At 42.1% G+C, this 14314-nt stretch overlaps 1 protein-coding gene and 1 long non-coding RNA gene across 6 annotated transcripts in view; one reads left to right on the top strand and one right to left on the bottom strand.

The window, feature by feature from the left end:
* Positions 1-1937, bottom strand: LOC119809664. The gene is made up of 2 exons (XR_005284666.2): positions 1472-1937; positions 1-1283 (listed from the first exon to the last, which is right to left on the bottom strand). It is a non-coding gene; the product is annotated as an uncharacterized LOC119809664 (long non-coding RNA).
* Lrrfip2 (LRR binding FLII interacting protein 2) overlaps positions 1725-14314 on the top strand; it is a 113081-nt gene continuing 100491 nt past the window's right edge. For 4 of the 5 annotated variants that reach the window (XM_038322642.2, XM_038322646.2, XM_038322643.2 and 1 more), the window contains exons 1-2: positions 1725-1993; positions 3275-3346. The gene's annotated coding sequence lies outside the window, so the exon portion shown is untranslated. Of the gene's footprint in view, positions 1994-2411; positions 2742-3274; positions 3347-14314 lie in introns of those variants that run through there. The other variant, XM_038322641.2, reaches the window with a different exon arrangement.

Below are 14314 nucleotides of genomic sequence, written 5' to 3' on the forward strand. Positions count from 1 at the left end.
TTTATTATTAAAAATGGAAAAGCTTTATTTCTTGACATCAAGGAAAACTGAAAGATTTGTTGAAGAAAGAATAAATAGGTACAGATCTAGCCATCTTATTCTCCAAAGCTGCATAAACATTTGCAAAATTTTCCTTCATCTATTAATATATCCCCAGAGCAGCCAGCCCACGCAGACCTGGGGCATTCACATGTCAAAATATTCCAAAGAGATCTGGGAACAGATATTTTTGGCAGAAAGTAGTTAATGTGCAGAGAAAGACTGCCCACAATGTAACCCAGGGTTCCAGACTGCGTCAGGAACTCCTGGTAATGATAGAACGTTAGTGTCGGTCCCAGCATTCCGCTCAACATTCGAATCATTTGACACTACGGCTCTTACAAGAGGACCAGCTGCTGTTTCTGTTGCCAAAGATGGCAACATATGAAGGAGAGGTAACGGTGAACTTCTAAAGCTGCTTCAGAACACTTTCTCAATGCCTATTTTTACAGAAAAAGAGCCAGGTGTGGTGGCGCATGCCTGTAATCCCAGCCCAGGAGAGGCTGCCGGCTTTGCCGACCTGGTGAATTCCAGGTCAATGAAAGATTTAATGTCTTTAAAAAAAAGGAGGGGGGGCGGGGGTTCATGGGTCTTGAGGAATCACCCGAGGTTGTTCCTCATGTATGCCAAGAGTGTGTGGACAGACAGACAGATATACACAGTTTGTCTTAGCATACCTTTCCGTGTGCTGAACCTCCAGGATTGATGCTGTATGACAGCCCCATGAACTCTAAGGCTGACCAAGCCTTTGATATCTCAGCGGGAATGGCCAACCCAGTACGCTCTTCTCGAAGCCATTAGACAAAATCCTAAAATGGAACCCGTGGGCTTGTCCGTGGGCTTCTGAAATCTGCCGTCTTCGTAGGTGGGAGGTTGAGTCCAAGAGCATTTTGTGCCCTTTCCCCCAGATACCTGATCAACTATCACTTCCTGCTAGAGGTCTTCTCTGACCATCTTCCCCAGCCAGAGACCCCACCCTCAAAAACTTCTCACCATTGCTTGCTGCTGAGTTTCACAACAATCTGTCATTACCTTGTTTATCTGCTCATGCTCATCTACTCAATTAGAAGGCAAGTTTCCCCGAGAGCAGGCGCTGGTCTTCCGGTGCCTTGAACTTTGAGCCTGTTGGGCTTCCAGATATGTGGGATTGAAGGACAGGCCCACAGTTTGGTGCACACATGTGTGTGAACGGGTCTCATTATGGTGATTCAAACTCCGACGCTCTGCCACAGGCTCCGGAGTACCTGGGACAACATACCTGGTTTTATGCTGGGAATGGAACCCAAGGCTACAGGTATACTAAGCAAGCACCCTAAAAACTGGGCTACAGCCTTAGCTGGAAATCTCTCTAAAATCAGGTATTTTCATCTCGCCAGCCACACCCACCCTCCTCATCCTTGCCCACAGTCGGCGCGCCAGGTGTCTCACTTACCCCCAAGTCGTGCCGCCAGACCGCTTAGAGGCCACCAGGCTAAGTACGGCCACGAAAAGCTCCGGTACCAACTCTCGGGACCAGGCTGGGCTTGAGCGATAGCGAGTCGCCTTCCCCGCCACCGGCTCCATCATCCGAGGCGCACCCGCCGCTCCGCGATCCAGGCGGTACCCTCTGTGCGGCGCGCACCGTCAACCCGCCGCCCTCCACAACTACTTCCGGGTGAACGGGTCGCCGGCCGGTGGCCCCGCCCCTCTGCCCCGCCACCACCGCAGCTGCAGCCGCCGCTCGGGCTGCGGCTCATCCCGGGTCGCGTTCGCCGTCTCGGCCGCGGCGGGAAGGGAATCCTAGTGTGGCTGCGTGACCGGCCGCGGCGCGAGGAGCCCTTCTTCTGCCTCCCTGCGGCCCGCGCGGTGGACGGTGTCGGGACCGAGTGTGGCCGCCGCGCCCCTCGCCCCGCTCCCGGGCGGCCGCTCCGGCCCTTCCGGGCGGCGCCGCTGCCTCAGCCCGCTCCACACGCAGGTAAGGGCAGGCGACCGGCCCGGCTGTCCCGAGGCGCTGCTCCGGGCTGGGGTCGCCTGGCGAGTCGCCGGCTCCCGCCCCCACCACCCCCCCCGCGAGGAAAGAAGGGGTTACGCCCCTTGGACCGGGCATCATTTGGGACAGCTGGGTGCCCCAGCTCCCGTTGCTCCCAGCGCCACATTCCCTCTGTCCTCTCTCTGTCCCGGGAGGAGCCGCCCCGGGAACCGTGTCAAGCCGGTGGAGGGCGTAGCTTTTTAAAATGAGATACCCCCCCCCCCCCCCGTGCTTCCTTCTTGATCTGAATTGAAGCGCGGGCTTAACAGACTCAGGGCAGGACGGCCAGGGTTAATGCTTGACTAATACGGGGCGTTATTTACACCCACACTGTGGAGTGGAGTTCCATAGCTCTAGTCAGGCCTGGTTTTCCTTTGCTGTGGCTGTCCAGCAGGAAACAGGGGACGTAAGAAAATAGAGGAGAAAAGTTCAAGTGTTTGCTTTATGTATTTTTCTTCCCACCTCGAGACGTACAGACAAAATGCTGGAACATATGACTAAAGGGCACCCTAAACTTTCATTATTTGTAGCGCTTTTTGATTTTCCCATTTAGTGACTCAGCATTTTTGTCACAGTTTTTGTACAGTAGGCTGATTTACTCCAAGCGGTATAAGGATAAAGAGTGACCGCTATTTGTGCTGTGTTGCCACAATGGGAAGAGATGCAGAAAAGGAACGAGGAGCTAGAGTGCAGGGTACGGATGGATACATTCTTAATCAGTGCTTGCCGGTTCCTCAAACCCCAGTGTATCCCGGAGGAGAAGGTGTGAAAAGCTGCAGTTTAGGGAGAGTTAGCTGGCCAAGTTTACCAGGGCTTGAGTGTCTTGAAGAGCTATCCCGGTATAACCTGCATCACGCTCTGTTTAGCAGCTACAGAGAGATGATGACCTCCTCTGTTTAATAGACCCATACCGAATAAGACTTTTGGAAAGTGTGATTCATGTAGGAAGTGAGGTCACACTCACTGTGTGAATCATTGATACGGATCTTCATATTGAAATAGTGGAAAGCTAAGTTGGTTTCTCCCCGTTTAATTAGATAATTTTACTCTTTTTGTAGCAAGTGATGTTTAATGTTTGGTTCTGTCTGTTGTTGGGTGGTTATTGTCATGCACTGCGGTTGGAAATAAAACTTAAAAGCTTGCAGAATGTTTTGATTTATAATCCTTTGTTAGTTACTACATGGACTGCTGTGATTTTTACTCCCCTGCCCCCTTTTTTTTAACCAGATGTGGGAAGACAAATGAAGGGGTTTCGATGCCAAATGAATGTCAGCGGAAAGGAGAGCTACGGACACTGAGGTACGAAGAAATACTGTGGGAGAGTCTGTACTATATAAAACAGCTTTGGAGTGGGAAGCTGCAGAACTTGGCATTCTAGCCTGAAAAATGTTGAATGAGTCTACACTAACTTCTGTTCTGGAAGGAATTGTGTATTGAAGTTTTGGTTTATTTTTAGAATCAATTAATTTCAAACTAGAAATTTTTTATTGCTGCAGTGTAATTTGATCATTTTAGTCTTTCAAAATGAGATGCAAAATAACAGTTCTTGATAGTGATGACCTGTTTGCCCGATTTTTTTTTTTTGTAGAGACCTGACTATTTTACCTTGATTGACAGTTAGAAGTCCTATTGATTAATTGGAAAGTAATATCAAGTTTAGTTTATTGTTGTTGCTTAAGAAAGACATTCCTTTAATTCTTTGACCACATTTTGGCATCTTCTTCACTTTGGGTATCCATTCTTACATTCAGAGTGTTCCCTAATGTTGCTTTTTGGTTTTGTCTTGCTGATAAGATGATGGCTTAGGAGTTTCTGTTCCCTGTAAACAAAGATTCCCATTGGAAAATCCCTTGTGAAAACCTTACTGGGGACAGTCTTGATACATAAATACTTTAAAGAATCTCCATAGTGAAGGAAAAGAGATAGGAAATTTATTTGGTAGGGTATCATTTTTTTTTGCAATACAGAAACAAGTGTTTCATGAAGAAGGAGGGAGTGAGTTCTGGCAGAGGTCTTTGTGGATTGCTTACCTGTTCCTCGAGTGAGAAGGAGCAGAGCTGACAATGTGATAATGAGGTGGGGTGAGACTTCTTGTGTGAGGTGGGAGTGAGCCCGTTGATGAGGATTGTTGAAAAGGAAAGAAAATTGTTCTGTCCTTATCCAAGGAGTGCTATCTGCTATCCCTACAGAGCAATGTGGTTTGCAGCCTTTTCCTTTTAGGTGTTTTTTTTTTTTTCCTCATGGTTTATTTTTTTTATATTTAAAAAATTTCCATCTCCTTCCCTCCTCCTCCCCCCTCCCTCCCCTCCTCCTCCCCCTTCCCTCCCCTTTTAGGTGTTTTCTCTCTGGAGAGTGGATGGGGGAATCGATCCCTTTGCTGGGAAGACATACTACCTTATCCAGTTTGCAGATAAAGAATACTCTAACTAACATTCAAAGCTCAGCTTTTAAAACCTTAGAAGGGAAGGAATTGAGCAGAATTTACTCTGTGAGTGAAATATCTTCATCCCTTTGTCCAGTTTTCTCCCTGAAGGCTAATAGGTGGGAGGACTATCTTGGGAAATGAGTGATTGACATTGCACTTTGCACTTTAACCTTTCAAACTTTTGCTCAACAGTAAATTAGTCTAGACTTAAAAACAATTATATTTTAAACTAAAACTATAAATTGCAAAACTGGGCTTATGTGCTATGTTTTCATTTGTTCAGTTATTCATTCTGGTGGTTGGCATGGGGAACTGAGAGAATGCTGTTTCTTGGGTAGTCACGGAGACTTGCGGCCTGTGTGCTCTTCTTTTAGTCCAGGGGTAGGGAAAGAAATAGGTAAAAACAGAGACAGTGGAAAGAGGGGAAATGACATATATAGAAAGAAATGCTGGTGATATGGGTCCAGTGGCGTTTGTGAGCCTTTTAAAGACTGATAAGACATGTATAAAGAAACTGTCATATGAGGAAAAAAAGTTTCCTTTCTGCAGACTGGATTTATTAATTTTCTGTAGTTTTACTAAATCCGTACTACTAAACATTAGGTCATTTTTAGTCGTCTTTCTGTAAACAGTGCTACAGAAAAACTTTTGAACAAGTGTTTGGCAGTTTGTAGGTATACCTGTGGCATGTAGTTCTAATTGAGGTTGGTGAGGTTGTGAACATGAGAAATTCGTTTTACACTAGACTCAGTTTTATAATAGAAGATAATGTTTTCTCAGCCACAGGAGGAGGAAGAATTTTAGAAATTACTTTACTGTGAACTGGGCTTCATATCATGTGCCTGTTGTCAGCATTTGGGAAGCTAAGCCAGGTTTTTGAGAGTTCGAGGCTACCACAGTCTATACAGCATGCAATAAGACCTTGTCTCAAATGTGTTTTATAAGTCAATTTAAGACATTTTTGAATGTCAGATAATTAATTTGAACTGGTATATGTCAAAATACCATAGTTTAACCCTGGTGTCGACAAACACAAACCACTTATATATGGTAAAATGACTGTACCTTTTAGGTTTATTTCAGAGTTTATATTTTATGTTAACTAAAAACTTTTATATAGTGGGGTATGGTGGCACACACCTTTAATCCCAGCATTTGGGAGGCAGAGCAGATATCTGTCAAGTCTGTATAGCCAGTTCTAGGCCTGTTAGGGCTAAATACATAAAACAACAAAAAATAAAAAACAGCTTTATATAGTTTATGTTTTTGCTCTGCTAAAGTTAACTGAAATTAGTCATAAAAGAAATAAATGACACACTGTTTCTTCCTTATCTTTCACATCCTAATTTGTCTATTCAAGGTAGACTAGGTGATGGGACCCGAGAGCCAGAAATCCCTCTGCAATCCAGAGCAGTGTTGGTGAATTCCTTTGTCAAAGAGGAAATAGGTATAGATTTAGACTATTCTGCACAGAGTTGGTGAGCAGAATAAGGGAGGTTCAGAATTTAAATTTGAAATTGTATAGGTGACTCACGTCCAGGGTGAGGTTCAGGAGCATTTGTCTTTTTGAAATGAGAGACCAGCGAGAAATAAGTACTGAGAGGCTCAAGTGTGGTGAAGCTGGAACTCCTGAGTGGCAGTTTCCCTGGATGGTGTCCAGGGTCTATTTTGAGGCCCTGTCAAAACTTGCCTGACAGATCTACCACATAACTGTAATCTGGCCTGGCCCTGCTGCAAGTCAGGAAGACCTGCGGTTTAGGGAAAGTGGCAACTGCAGAAGAGGGAGTTATGAAGATCATTTGCCTTCAGAAGACTGGGGTTAAGTTTTGGGGTGAAAATCTGCTGAGCGTCTGTATTACATATTCTAGTATCTAGGTGTTTTATGTTTTAGTATGTAGGTTTTTGTTTTCTGTTACTTATTTTCTTATTTTTGGAAAGTTGTTTGTACCTTTAAACTCTTGGTTTTTAACAGGTTGCATAGTTATCTCCTTGTGCTGTGTAGTGCTGCATGAAAACCTTGGTGGGTTTTTTTTTGTTTGTTTGTTTAGTGAGCACTTAGGTTTAAAGTTCTTTAGGTGATCTCACTTTGACTAGAGAGCTGTTGAACAACTTACTGTTACACCCTGTGACCAAGGTTCAAGACTGTATTTCACTGCTGAGCTGTACTACAGTCAAGGGTTTCTGAAGGATTCAGCTTGCATGTATAATTTATAGATGTGATCCTGTAAAAGGTTTCCTGGTCATTCGAATTAAATTATGTTGTTACTTCAGGAATTTAGTTGTGTGGTCATTAGCATTTCATGATGATGCCTTTAGGGTTCAATGTAGGGAGTGCAAAATGACCAGTAGTTTCTTTTTCTTCTGTTAGCTGGTTTGTTCCTATCATCTCTTCTGCTCCCAGTCTGTCTCCCCTAGAACAATAAGACAAAACAAGTAGAACTCAGGGTGAGCTGAGGATGTGAAAGATCGGGGGAAACCCAAGTGCACATCAGGGTGTTTTTATTTTCTGGGAAGGGAACTGAAAGGACCACATACTTCACTTTCGCCATTGTTTCCACCTTGAACCTTGTGTATCTTAGTGTCTCTTCATATGAGCGTCACATTTTCAACTAGTTTTGATGTGATGGATATATTTAGTGCTTTTGAAGCATTTAATTTTTAAGATACTTACAAGCAGTTTGTTATTCTTTCTGTAGTCCCACTTTCAAATAGAAATATTTTAACAGCTAAGAATTAAAGTATACTGTCTACAGACAGTTAGATGTTAAGATACTTATTTTCCTGTTAAATGGTTTAAATGACCTATGTTGAATAAAATTGAATAAACTTAGCAAAGACATGTTTATTACCATTTTTAAAATAAAATTAAGTACTCCAGCTAAGTAATTCAATGGTTATAAGATTAAAGATAGGCAAATATTTCAGTTTCAAATGAATTTTTCCCCTATCTTATGGATAATGCTTTATTTATGTGGACAATCAAGGAAATGAGGTCATTGTCTCCTTGTCTTGCCAAATTCATCCCTTGCAATCCACACCAGTTTGTTTGTTTGTTTATTTATTTATTTATTTATTTTGATTGTGGTAAACTTAAATATCATTAACATATTGAGTTTTCCCATTCTTTTCATTGTGGAAAATGTATACAATGTAAAATTTAAGTCTCTTCCACCCTTCCACTCTTGAGTGCTGGGGACTGGGTCCAGGTCCTTGTGTATGCTATACAAACCCACTGCCACTGATCTCCACCCTAACCCCTTAAACCATGTGTAATTGTACAATTTCATGGCATTACAGTACATTCAGATTGTGGTGCAGCCACCCAAACATCTATCTCCAGAACTTTTTTTTCACCTTAGACTGAAAACTGTGCACCAGACCGTAACTACTCACTTCCTCTAACCCTTGGCAGCCACTTTGCTACTTTTGGCTCTGTGATTTAACTACTCTACTCTAGGTACCGCACTTATTTCTGGAATCACATATTTGTCCTCTGTGTCTGACTTATTTTATATAGCATAATGCCATCAAAGTCATTCATGTTGAAGCATCCATGTTTGACTTCTGTTGATTGCCATTTAGGTCTCCCACCTTTTGGTTATTGTGAATAATACTACCAAGGATGTGGGTATATGGCTGTGTATTTAAGTCCCAGTTTGTTATTTTGTGTATATAGCCTGAAAGGGAGCTGTTGAATTATGATAATTGTATGTCTAAATATTTAAAGAATTACCATGCTGTTTTCCACGTGGCTGTATCATCTTGCTTTCCCACGAGCAGTACACAAACATTTTGTCTACCAACACTTGTTATCTTCTCTTTTCTTTATTGTATTATTATTATTATTATTATTTTGTTCTTGCTCATGAACATGAAAGCCATCTTTGTTTTGTTTTGTTTTGGTTTAGTTTTTCAAGACAGGGTTTCTCTGTGTAACTGCTCTAGCTGTCCTGGAATTCACTTTGTAGACCAGGCTGGCCTTGAAACTCACAGAGATCTGCCTGCCTCTACCTCCAGAGTGCACACCATGCTCAGCTTCCATGAAAGCTGTCTTGAGGAGTTTGTGAAGTAAATATATTTCACTGTGATTTTGGATTAGTGATGATGCTGAGTATCTTTTTGTCTACTTATTGGCTACTTGCGTCTTTGTAGAACATATTGGCCTTGCCTTTTCCTTTCCAGTGCTGAGATTAAAGTTGTGTGCCACCACACCTGCCATTCCTGGCACATCTCTATTTTTTTTTATTTTTTTGAGACAGGGTTTCTCTGTCTAGCCCTGGCTATGCTGGAACTCACTTTGTAGACGACACTGACCTCAAACTAACAGAAATTTGCCTGTCTTTGCCTCCTGTGCTGGGATTAAAGGCATGTGCCACCACCGCCCAGCACCTGGCCCATCTCTTAATTAAAAATTATTTTATGTATATGGATGTTTTGCCTCATGTATGCCTGTGGAACCGTGTGCATGCAGTAAGTACACTTGGAGGAAGGCCACATGACATCAGCTCCCTTTGGAGCTGGAGTTCAGATGGTTGTGAGCTGCCATGTTGGTGCTGAACAGAGCTTATGTTCTCTGAAAGAGCATCCAGTGCTCTTAACCACGTATCTCTAGCCCTGCATCTTTTAAGACATGTTTTATTAGTATTTATATATTTAGTATGCACATACACAGAGACACAGTGTTGGGGTATGTATATGGATGTGTGTTCAGGTGCTCACAGCATTCATGCAGAGGTTAGAAGACAACTCTGTGGATGTTCTCTCCTCCCATGTTTACATAGGTTTGTAGGGAAAACTCAGGTTCTCAGACGTGGTGGAAAACACCTTCACCTGCTGAGCCATCGTACTGGCCTTTGATTTGTTGTTACTGCGTTTCAGTTTTTATATGTCCTAGACATCTACCCTTCGTTTACAAATGTTTTCTCCTGTTGATTGCTGTTTTACTTTGCTAATAGTGTGCTTTGATGCACAGAATTTGAAATTTGGTGAAATCTGGTTTGTCTATTCCTTTTACTGTCTTTAATTTTGTCAAATTTAGCAAGAAATGTTTGTCAAATCCTATGTCATGATGGTTTTCCTGTGTGTTTTCTTTCCTTTTTTAAAATAATTTATTTAACTTTTTATTTTATGTGCGTTAGTGTGAAGGTGTCAGATCCCCTGGAACTGGAGTTACAGACAACTATGAACTGCCATACAGGTGCTGGGAATTGAACCCTGGTCTTCTGGAAGAGCAGACAGTGCTCTTAACTACTGAGCTATCTCTCCAGCTCCTCCTGTGTGTTTCCTTTGAAAAGATTTGTAGTTCATATATTTAGGCTTTGATGCATCCTATGTTAACTTTTGATGTTTTGGTTATGAGCCTAGCCTTTGACAACCGAGCTGTCTCAGTTGTGATGTGAGCTAGCTTTCTATATAGTGTAGTCTGAAAGGTCTGACTTTATCCAAGTATGAAATTCCAGTTTATTGGAAAGATGATCCATTCTCTTTTGGATGGTCTTGGCATCTCTGTTGACAGTCATTTGACCGTGCATATGGGGATTTATAAATAGGCTGTTTAATTGGTCTATGGATCTGCTTTATGCCAGTGGCATACCATTTTAAATACTGTAGTTTTATAGTAAAATTTTGAATCAAGAAGGGTTGAGGGGAGAGAGAGGGCTTATTTGGCCCAAAATTCAAAATCACAGTCTGTTATTGTGGGGAAGTCAAGGCAGGAATTTACAGCCCACATTTCATCCACAGTTAAGAGCAGAGAGAAATGAGTGCATCCATGCTGCCGGTCTGCTGGCTTGATAGTTTGATTCACTATCAAACTATAGGAGTTCAGGGTCCAGTGTGGGCAATGGACTGAGTCAGAAGATAATCTCTCACTGACAGGCCACTCACGGGCAACCCGAACTAGGTAGTTCCTCAATTAAGACTGTCTTCCCAGGTATGTCAAGTTGTCAGTTAAAATTAACCAGCACACTGGACTTTTTATTGAATTTGTAAATTGTTTTTGCCAGTTTTGCTGTTTTAGTAGTGCTGTCTTTTAATCTGTGAGCATGGATGGTGTCTTTCAGTTAATTTATGCCTCCCTAATTTCTTTTGGCAGTATATTCAGTGTATAGACTTCGCTTCCCTGGTTAAGTTTATTCCTAAGTATTTTATTATTTTTCTGATATCATCAATGGAATTGTTTTCTGAATTTCCATTTTGTTTTGTTGGTATGTAGAAATCTCTTTCTTTTTTTCTCCTTCCCTCTCTGTCTCCTCCCTCCCTCTTTTCTCCAGGCCACCCCCACTCCTTGTTTTTGTATTCTTTGACTTTACTTACTTTTTTTTTTGTTCAAAGATTTAAAGGTCAGAACTACTGCATGTAATTATTCAAACTTAGTAGCTTAAAACAGCATGTATTTGATTTCCTGAATTTTGGTGTGGACGGAGTTAGAGCTTGAGCAGTTGAGTGGGTTGAACTGGGTTCTCTGTGGAGTGTTGAGGCTGTCCTGAGGGTGCTGACTCAGCTGAGTCTCTCTCACCTGAGACTTACCTTGGGGAAAATTCACTTCCCAATTCGTGCTAATTGCTGCCAGAATCGCTATTCCTGTGCTTTAGCGCTGAGGCTTCTCCTGAGGAACTGCTAAAGACTGCTGTCAGTTACCTCTGGGGCAACCTGCAGTTGTTTGCCATTCTTGTATTTTATCAAGCCACAGGGAATCCAGGCAGCAAGTCAGCAAGCACCATAGTACATAATGTAATGCAGTCACAAGTGTGCCATCCTGTCACCTCTGCCATATTCACTTGCTCAGAAGTAAATTGTAGGTCCCACCCATCAGTGATATTTGCACAATGGTGACTACTAGAGCCGAGATTCAGGGCAGGGAGCCACTGAAGAATCTGTTTGCTATAGCTGACTACAAAAATGACACATTGTATATACCCCCCCTTTTTTTTAAAAAAGAAATGTATGCTTTTAAATGTTACTGTCTTTAGAATTATTGTTGGTTTTTATTTATTTATTTATTTATTTATTTATTTTTTTACTTTTTGAGACAGGGTTTCTCTGTAGCTTTGGAGCCTGTCCTGGAACTAGCTCTTGTAGACCAGGCTGGTCTTGAACTCACAAAGATCCACCTGCCTCTGCCTCCCTAGTGCTGGGATTAAAGGCGTGCGCCACCACCGCCCGGCTATTGTTGGTTTTGTTGTTATTTTGTAATAAAAACATTTTTTTTTTGAGATAGGGTCTGACTGTCTTTAATTTGCTGTCCTGAGTTTACTATGTAACTCACACTGGCCTCTAATCTATGGAAATCCTCTTGATTCAGCCTCCAGTGTGCTGGGAATATAAGGCTTTCATTTCTTCTTTACTTCTTACTTTACCTCTTTGTAACATTCAAATTTTGAAATCAGTAATTGACATTTTCATTATAATTAAATACTGTTTATTACTCAGCTACATACTATATTTTGACTCTAAATTTTCTTCTTATTAAAAATTTGCATAATTTTCTGTTTATTGTTTCTACCCATGTGCTCCAACATTTTTCATTTTTTTCAGATTTTCATTTATTTATTAACATGTAACATAAGTAGCAGCTGGTTTATAAAATATAGGAAATATAGTAAACAAAGTGGCTAGGAATAAAGTGAGCATCAGTATTCGCAATCACACATGACGGTTATCTGGGTGGCCCCTCTGGATTTCCTTCCCTGGTCCCTACTGTCCTCCACCTGGTCCCAGCCATTTTACACGTCAGTGGCTCTCTTGGGGCCACTGCTTCCCAGTTGCTGTGGTTTTGTTTCCTTCACTCTCATATGTATACATTCCTACTCTATGCAGTTTAATTTTGAAAAACCGGTAGCCTGTGCTGTGTGTTTTAGAACAGGTTAATTGCTTTTGTGGTGCTGGGAACTGACCCCGGTGCTCTTTTGCTTGTCAGGCGAGTGTCCTACTACTGTGTGACTCCAGTTAGCCACTTTAGCAATCCCTAAGTCTCAGTGGCGTAATGCAGCCAAAGATTTCCCCTGACATTTACGTCCTTGTCTGCTGTGAGTTGGAAATCAACTAAAGAGTCTATCCTCCAGTCACTGAGGAGTTTTGGCTTCTTATCTGGAGACTTTTCTATCCCCTAGGGCCTGGGAGGGTCTCATAGTGTTTTGCTTCTGGCTGGCATATGCCAGGGTAAAGAAAGGGAGTGTGGTAGAGTTCAGAAAGTGATGGAAGACTTGAACCCTGCACGCTTGCCCACTCTACTCATTGATGGAACACAGTGACATGACTGTACTCCGCCCTAGGAAGGGAGAGAGCATAAACGTGTAACTCTGGGGTCCAGGTAGAAAAGGGGAGCAGCCTGGTGAATGGTAAGCCAGTCTTCACCGCAGTGTGTCTCTGAGTGGTATATTGTTTGGCTTTGGAAAACTGAGTAGCTATGGAGGGAAAATCCATTTTCCCACTAGATGAAGACTCCTGAGAGTGGAAAATCGGAAGAGTCTTCCTTGAGCCCTTGGTGGGTAGAGTTATGGGAAACCTTGTTAATGAGTTCTGAGAAACATGTGGCTCATGGTAATCAAGGCTCACGATAATCAAGTCATCTATTGTAGCTGAAATGTTTCCAAGGTATTAGTAGATATCTGGAAAAATGTGTCTAAGGAGGCAGACTGCTTTGTATGCATTTTGCCTCTGAGTGCATCATGTTCTGGTTCAGGGATAGATAAAAGTTAACACCCTGCTGTGAAGTAGGTCAGTCTACCTAGGCATCAGAGGAAGGGACCACAGTTTAACGTGGGGTCAAGGCAGACTGAATTCGGTTGAAAACTTGCACAGATTTAGGTTAAAGGGACATCCCAAAGACTGTGGAAGTCTAGTTATGACAGTGGTCCTCTCTTCTGTTTCTTGAGTTATATGGATTCATTTTTTTTTTCCTGGAATAGCCATCATCCCACTGCAAACCCCTAATGTTCCTCTTGTGTTAGATTTATTTCTCATATGCTTAAGTCTTTTGATTGTCATCTTTGGTGAAACATTTTAATAGCTTATTGAAAAAGCTTGTAAAACAGGTGAGGTTTTGAGCCCTTACATATCTGGAATGTCTTTCATAGTCAAGTTTGAGAAGCGTGTGGCTTGATTGGGTTATGGGTTGATTGTGGGTTGTCTGTGACTTTGCTTCATTAGTTTATCTTCTTGCTTCCCAAACGCCTAGAAATCTGAAGGCATTCTAACCATCAACTTCTATGTGACTGCTTTTCTTAGTCTCAGAGGCTTAGTATTATCTAATTTCCAGTGTTTGAATTCACCATGATAACTCACTGCTGCAGACCTTGCTGTGATTCAGACACTGGTGTTGAACTGGCCTTTTCTGTCTGTCAGCCAACCTCAGCTTCTAGGATGGTGTGCATGTTTTCTTGCTTCACAGCCTCTCTTGTCCTCCCCTTATCTTTCTTGCCTCTGTTTCTCAAATGTCACCATCGCAGACCCCACTCCTTTAGACTTTGACTCTTTTGTTTCTTTTTTTTCTTTCTGTTGTCTGAGATTTTCTGAACTTCACTTTCCAATATGTCTGAGTTTTAAAAGATTACTATTATTGTTATTATTTTGAGACAGAGTTTCTCTGTGTGTAGCCCTGACTATCCTGGTGCTTTGTAGACCAGATTGGCCTTGAACTGACAGAGATCTGAGTGCTACTTACTCTCTTGCCCGGTTGCTCTTTTTCATTGTTGAAATTAGTCCTTACTTTTTTTTGTAATAAATGGCAGACAAAACCAGTTTTAGTGAGGCTACTAATTCTCATTTATTCATTTCTCATTTACTGTACTTTCTTATATCAGTTATAGCCTTTTCTTAGTTTTAGACAAAAGGGAAACATA

The sequence above is a fragment of the Arvicola amphibius genome, chromosome 3, assembly GCF_903992535.2.
Source record: "Arvicola amphibius chromosome 3, mArvAmp1.2, whole genome shotgun sequence".
In the NCBI taxonomy this organism is placed as follows: Eukaryota; Metazoa; Chordata; class Mammalia; order Rodentia; family Cricetidae; genus Arvicola; species Arvicola amphibius.